The following is an 8021-nucleotide window of genomic DNA, read 5'->3' as shown; positions in this document are numbered from 1 at the left end:
AAGTGGTAAACCGAACTCTCTCTACTTTACTTAGAGCCACTCTTGGTAAAAATATGGCAACATGGGTTGATTGTATTCCTTTTATCGAGTTTGCTTATAATCGTGCTGTCCACTCGGCTACAAAACTATCTCCTTTCGAGATAGACTATGGAATTAACCCTTTGTCTCCATTAGATTTAGCACCATTGCCTCAGATAGAACAGGTTTGCCAAGATGGGCTAAGAAGAGGAGAAATCATCAAGAAGTTACATGACAAGGCCAAAGCAAATTTGGAAAATAAGAATGCCGACAACAAACGCAAGGCTGATCGGGGAAGAAAGGAGATGTTGTTCATACCGGGAGATTGGGTTTGGTTGCATATGAGGCCTGAGAGATTTCCAACACAACGAGCTTCTAAGTTATCACCAAGAGGCGACGGTCCATTTAAAGTTCTTGAGAAGATCAGTGACAATGCCTACCGTTTGGAGCTACCAAATGAGGTAAAAATTTCTCACACTTTTAATGTAGCTGACTTGTCTGCTTATGATCCAGAAGATTCAGTTTTGATGACAAAACCTTCTGAAGAGGGAGGGAATGATGCAGACATCGATCCTACAAACCAAACCGTTGAACCAGATCCTGTACCAGAAGTATGAGAAGGCCCTATGACACGATCAAAGGCTAAACAGCTAAGGACGAGGTTTAACCTAGCCGTTCAAGACATTGTAAGCTCCCTAGAGCTGAAGGACGTCAACTAGTATGTACCACCATCATGCCACCATAATGGACATGATCACATTACCGATGAAGAGCTTGCTGTGAAGCCTTCACCCAAATGAGCCTTGATAAGACCATTTCCCCAGGTATGAAACCTCTTTTGGCAGGTCAAGGAACCTCAAGAATCCAAGAGAAAACATTGGAGCTGCAAGAGACGTGTGATACAAGCTACACCTCCGAAAGCAAGTGAAGATCAAGAAAAAGACATAGAGGACATGTACGAGCATCAAGAGACTGATCAAGATACTCTAGAGGAACTCCAAGAAGACCCCTACTTCAATAAACAAGCCAACAATCAAGCACAAGACAAGAACCGTGAAGTAGCACAGCGAGTAGTACAAGAAGTGATTCAGAGAACATCAATTGGGCCTAGATCGCATCCAGGTAAGTCTTATTCAATATTTTTGATCCTTGCAGGTCCCACCAACCCCAACAACGGCTAGAAGACTTGCTCATCAAGAGAGATCAAGTCTACTTTAGCATTTTCTTTTATTAGTTTATTTACTTTCCAAAAACAATGGTTTTGTGTTTGATTTTATTTGCTTTCCTTTGTTGCATTATTTTGCATTTATTTCGGCCTTAGGGCTAGCTGAAGGACTCTTATAAAGTCCCCCTGCAGCAGTTGTACGATTTTTCACCTTTGATTATCAATAAAATACTGAATTTTCTTACTTCTTCTCTTTAAGTGTTCTTGAGAGAATAAGCTTGTTCTTTGTCTTGTGTGTGAGATTCCACAAGGCTGAGTACGTGTACTATATCAGAGACCAATCACATCTCTGTGGTGTACTTCAATCCGCCAGCACTTCCCCCTTTATCGATCCCACACGAGAGAAGCGACCGCCATCGTGTCAGATCTACATCATCAACCATCTTTCCTTCACAAGAGAGAAGCGACTGCCAGCTTATGTAGCCATCATCTCTATCCCGGTACAACATCATAAACATCTAATCCATCTTGCAAGTCAAAGTTTATGGCCATAAAGACAGATATGAGTAAGGCGTACGATCAGGTTGAATGGGTTTTATTGAGCAGGTGCTTCGGAAAATGGGTTTCTGAGAGAAATGGGTTTCTTAGAGAAACGGATTTCCTGGATTCTGTTTCGTGTTACCTCAGTGGAGTATCAGATTTTACTGAATGGGCAACCGAACGGGCTTATTCAACCAGCTCTTGGTTTGAGGCAGGAGGATCTGTTATCCCCTTATTTGTTTATTTTATGTAGGGAAGTCCTCATTTCTAATGTTCGGAAGGCGGAAATGGATAAATTGATCACATGCATTAAGGTGGCTAATCAGTGTCCACCTATCACTCATCTTTTTTTTGCGGATGATAGTCTGTTTTTTTGTAGCAACAAAAGAAGAATGCGGGGCTATTTTAGGTGTTTTGAGGAGCTATGAGGCAGCCTCTGGTCAACAGATAAATGTATCCAAGTCGTCGCTTCAATTTGGTCACAAGCATCAAGTGGTGCGTCAGTCAGTAACTCTCGAGTAGGTACTCGATGGTCAACTCGATCGGGTGGGTGATTGGGTTGATATTCGGATAGGTATTGTTGTTGTCCATAAATCCGACTGTGATCCATATTCTCCCCATCCTGGACATCACTATTGTAACATCCTAGTTTAGGGGATGCATCGGTCTATGCAAGGTCGGTTATGTGCGGTTCGACTTAAGTTAAACGCTGCGTTTTGGGGTTAGGGAAAACCCTTAAGTCGAGTTTTGCCATCATTAGACGATTTTGGCCGTTTTTGAGAAGAAGAGAAGAGAGAAAAGAGTTCTTAAGCATTTTGGTGAGATTCTTGGTGTTTGGTGGTTGTTCTTGGGAGATGTGAGGCTTAGAACGTTGTAGGAGCTTGCTAGGAGTGTAGATCTTGCGTTTTAGAGTCAGAATCGTCTTTGGCAAAGGTGAGTGCATGAACATGGCTTATCGAAGCTTGAGATTTCTCTGATCTTCTTGTGTATGTGTTGTTTGGCTTGTTAGAACGTTGTTTAAGGTTTTGTGAAGATTTGTTGTGGCTTGGGATCCTGTTTGATGGTTGTAGGAACGAAGATCCGGCGAGAAGCTTCGGGGAAAAATAATGCTCGGCACGTGCGTCGGTTGATGCACTTTGTGCGTTGGTCGATGCAATGCAAGGATGACGCTATTTGACCTATGAGCGTCGGTCGATGCCATGTGGAGGCGTCGGTCGATGCAGTGTTAGTGTCGGTTGATGCAGGCTAGTCTTGCATTGTCGATGCAAGCTTGTGTCGGTCGACGTAACCCCTGATGGTGTCGGTCGACGTAACCCCTGATGGTGTCGGTCGATGCATGGTTGGTGTCGGTCGATGCAGTTCCTGGTTTGTTTGTTGATTGTGTTTGATGGTTAGGGTATCTCAACTGCTTGTGTGTATAGATGGGAGGATTGTCTCACTGAGTCCTTATTAAATACTCATGCATCTCAATTTATGTTTGTGGTGCAGGTAAAGGCAAAGTGTGATCGTGGAATCAAGGCGATGAAGAGGAGGGTGTTCTAGTGACTCGATTGGTTGTTGTCTGGCTTTGCTAAGTTGCTAGAGTTGGGTCATTAGAATGTGGTTGAGGTTGCTGGTTCTATGATTCATGTTGTTTGGTTCATTGGTTTATTTGTTATGACTTCATACTCGTTATTTGAGTATTGGATTATTGGATTATTGGTATTGGTTTTGGTTATCCGCTGTTGGGTGTTTGTGGTTAAGTGGATAGTGGATATGGGACCACTAGTTTAGATTATTATTATTATTAATTTCTATTATTTATTATTAAAAAAAACAGGTCGGGTCGTTTCAGTTTGGTATCAGAGCCCTTACGGTTCTAGGTTTGAGTTCAATATGCTTTGTGTTGTAGATGTGTGGGATTTGCTTGCTTTGAATTATTATGTGAGTTAGTCAATTGTGTGTGGCATGGAGTCCTAGAACATCCTCTTCGAGACTACTGTGTGATTCCACGGTGAGTTTATGTTTTTGTGTTCCATATAAATTGTTTGCTTAGCCTTTGGTTCATAGTAGTGCAAATGGTTAGAGAGGGTGTTGTTTCTGGTCGTGAACGCGGACGTGGTCGTGGACGCGGATGTTGATGCAGTACTTTTCTATCAATTAAATTATCAATCCACAATTTGCATTAATCAACTCACTAAGAATACACAAAGATGCTCAATATATTCTTAAACAGAAAAAGGTTCTTTTGTAACAATCTTAACTAACAAACTGATTCAAAGAAATAAAACAAGACAATTCAAACAATGCAAACTCAAAGAAACAGAGCACAACTAGAAACAGACTTTAAATCAAGATTAAACAAGTGAACCTTGGGTAAGGTAATTGACTTGGGAGATAGCTAACCAATCCTAGATGTCTAAGCAAACAATCAAGAACAATACTATGGCTAAGAACAGTTAAGCAAATCAATCCATTTCCATGATAGAGATCCTATGCTAATCAAGTGATAATCAACAATTTCCAAAGGCAATCACAAGGTAAGCATGCATTATAAACAAGTCTAAATACCACTAAGCATCCTAATCATCAATTTCCATTGGCTAGGAATGCAAAGCTCTTGAATAGTTTGGTTCAGGAATTTCATCAAACACCTTATGGGCATGGAAATCCTAATGTCTAGATTCAAGCATTATCAAGCCTATCTAGCATTATTAACACTAAACAAGATAGGAATCACATAAATAAACCCCTAGACATCAAAGATCAATCATCTATCTCCCTAATCTACCAAGCCCAAAGTTCTAAAGGATCTACTCACTCATAGTTATGATCACACAAAGGAATGGGGTTGATCTTTGTGAAATCATAATAAGAGATCATAGATTAAGAGATTTGAAGAAGAAATTGCTATTAGAAACTTAGAAGTACTCAATCAATCCACAAACCAAGAGTAAGAGAGCTTAAGAACCCTAAAAGGCTGCTAAACAAAAGATAAACCAAAGATAAGAGATAAGTCTCCCCTTAATAGGGTTAGAGTATTTATAGCAAAATAAAAGGGAGCCGGGTCAACCCAGTTCAAACGAGGTCAAACCCGGATCAAAACTAAAACAAGTATGGCAATGGTCTCACACGACCATTCTTTGGCCGCTGGTCTTGGCTGCTGGTACTGGCGATCTCCCCCTTGATGTTCTCCATCGGCCAGCTCTTGACCGATTGGGATGGCCGCTGGTCTTCACTCGGCCATTGTTTGGCCGCTGCTGCAAACGATCAATGCACGTCTACTATTCACTTGGCCAGTGCTTGGTCGCTGGTCTTGACCGATGGTCTCACACGGCCATGCTTCCGCTGCTGCTCCTGCCCGCTGATGGTGGCGATCTTCCTCTGACTGTATATACGCTCACTAGAACAGGTATAAATCCTTACAAACACATCCGATTGTCTTGAAATCGCCTCCATTGAAAAGATTTTTCAATTTCTAATAACTTTGGTGAAGAATTCTGGAGCTAAATCCCAAGGGAAGGTCTTCATACGAGTCGATCTTTGAGGGACTGCAGACTGGTTCCGAATCATCAATCATCTTGTGTGCATCCAAATGTGTGTCTTCCATTATATTGCTAATTCTTGACTTATTTAGCTCCAAAGAACACTTTCCTTGTACATCTCTACTCCAACACATGAGATACCAAACTTGATGCAAAATGCAACCTAAACAACCTAAATACTCATGAATATGCACAAAACAATGAAAAAAAACAAGGCTTAAAACCCAACAAAAACACAAGATATCAACTCCCCCAAACTTATCTCTTGCTGGTCCTCAAGCAAGAACCAAACAAAAAGTGAGAGAGAGAGGTTTGAAAAAGGGATTCAGAGCTATAAAGCATCAACAAATGATTCAAACCACAGTCCTTAAATGTAATCCAATGGTGCTAAGATCAATCAAAGTCCTTACAAATATTTTTCTACGCTTTTCACAATACACCACTGTAGTTCACTTTCTATCTATTGGTAAAGAATTGCAATCCTATTGAGCATCTCTTTCACATTCATTAAAGTGTTTGGTGTGATCTTGCAAATGGAAAATAAATCAAACTCAATTGGTTTTAGGGAAAGGCTTTTTATAAAGAGGTTGGCAATGGTGTTTTTGGGTGGTTTACTCTCAAACAAAGAGGAATGCTAGACAGTTGTGAAACCTATCTAAGACTCAGAATAATTTGGGCATACAAAGCTTAGCTCTTGATGTTCTACCAACCTAGAAGCTTTTCTACCCTTTTTCTCATCTTTCTTTTCTTTCTTTCAAACCCAAAAACTCAACTTGATTCAACTTAAACCCCTTTTCTTCTTTACTTAAGGTCTTAAACTTTTGAATATCTCTAAGGCTTCACTTTAAACATAAGCTCTCTTTCTTCTTGCTTTGTTGAACTTCTTATGATGAACTCCTATTCTTATAAAACTATGCTTTAGCATTCTTTTTTTTTTATGAAACTTTTCTAGGAGACATCAGCTAAACTTTTATTTCTCTTTTTCTTCTTAAGAGACTTAGAGCTTTTAACCAAACTTAACCTTAGAAAAAAATCTTTTCTTTTCTTTTTCCCCCTTTAATCCCTCTTATTTCCAATCCTTTACCCAAATCAAAATTCTAACCACCTATTTCTTTCAAAACCAGTCCTATTAGCTAGCTATAAAGATTACAAACCTAGCTAAACAAGAGCCAGTTCTTTTTCATTCTCAATACTCTCAAGATTTCACAACCTATAGCATTATCAACAAAGAGGCCTCACTCAACAAATCAACACAAGGGTTGAAAGAAAAGGTTGGGTTTCAAAGGTATGGCAAGAGATTGGGTTAAACAAAATAGAGTGGCAAATAGAGATTGTTAACCCAAATGAAAGGTTTCATGAGCTAGCATTCTAGTCCATAAGCAAGATAATTTAAAGATCAAATTAAGGTCCAAATAATATAGAGATGCAGCAATGATCAAGCAAGCTTTACACTAGAAGAAAATGCTTTCAAGTGACACAATGCTTTAAGCTTAGACTCTTCATTTTTTTCCAAAGATTAAACAAGCACCAATGAACTATAAATGAGGGATGTGGGTTCAATCCTAAGATTCTACTTCTAACAGGTAGCATCATTATTATCCAAAATGCAAATGCAAATGCATACTAAATGTTTCTAGACTCAATCCTAAACACAAGAATGAATATGCAAAGCTACATGCATTTGTTTTTGTTTTTTTTGAAAATTTTTAAAAAATTTTGATTTTTCTCAAAACAAAGCTATTAACAATGCATCACACAAAATATGAAAATCAAAACAAAACACAATGTTAGATGGTTAGTCCCTCCCCCAAACTTAATTCACACAGTCCCTGTGTGAGAAAAGTCCAAGAGAAAGACTAACACAATAAAGAAAACAAGACTCAAATGATATATACAATGGAAAGTTAGGACCATACCTTGGCCCTAGTTTTGAACCTTAGGGAATGGAGTGATAGGAGGAGCTTTAGTGCTCCCTTTAGATCCTGTTGAAATGGTGGAAGGAGATTGGAGGTTGATAGTAATGACACTTAAGAGAAGTTCATGAAGCTTATCTTTGTCATAATGATACTTGGGATCTAGCTTGGCTTTGACACTTGCAAAGGGTGAAGAAGGACCTTTGTGTTTCACTTTGTACTCTATTGCTCCATCAACAAGCCCCAAGGGATGCAAACACAAACTCATAGGAGATGAAACAATGGTGGGAGGGTGGTTTTGTTTCTTCTTCCTCTTCTTCTTGTCAACAATTTTATTTGCTTGACCCAAATCCCCTTCTCTCGAATCTCCTTTGAGGTCATCAAATAAAGAGTCTAAACACTCACCATCCAAAATGTCCTCATCAAGCTTTGTAGTCTCTTTAATCCCCACTTTATCAACTTGGAGCTCTTGATGTTGATCATTCAAGTCTATATGGGCTTCCTTAGTTGCACTTTTTCACTAGTGATTGTTCCACAAAACATTGTAGAGTTACTCTCTTATTTGGGAAATCAATGCTTCCCCCACAGTGTTGAGAAAGGGAGTTCCTAGTTTGAGAGGGAGCCTGTTGGTTTCTTTTATCTCAACTACCATGAAGTCTGTTGGAATTGTGCAATCACCAACCTTGAGTGGATAGTTCTCAATCAAACCAAGTGGAGATTTTGAGGAAGCATCTCCAAACATGATGGAAGCAGAGGGCTGCTTCATGGCTTTGATCCCAAGACTCTTTACCATCTCAAGTGACATCACATTAACACTTGCTCCTGAATCACATAAGGCATCATCAAGTTGTAAAGCACCAA

This window comes from Camelina sativa, chromosome 4 (assembly GCF_000633955.1).
Source record: "Camelina sativa cultivar DH55 chromosome 4, Cs, whole genome shotgun sequence".
Taxonomy (NCBI): Eukaryota; Viridiplantae; Streptophyta; class Magnoliopsida; order Brassicales; family Brassicaceae; genus Camelina; species Camelina sativa.
The sequence above is the reverse complement of the archived record's forward strand: the minus strand, read 5'-3'. Positions refer to the sequence as shown.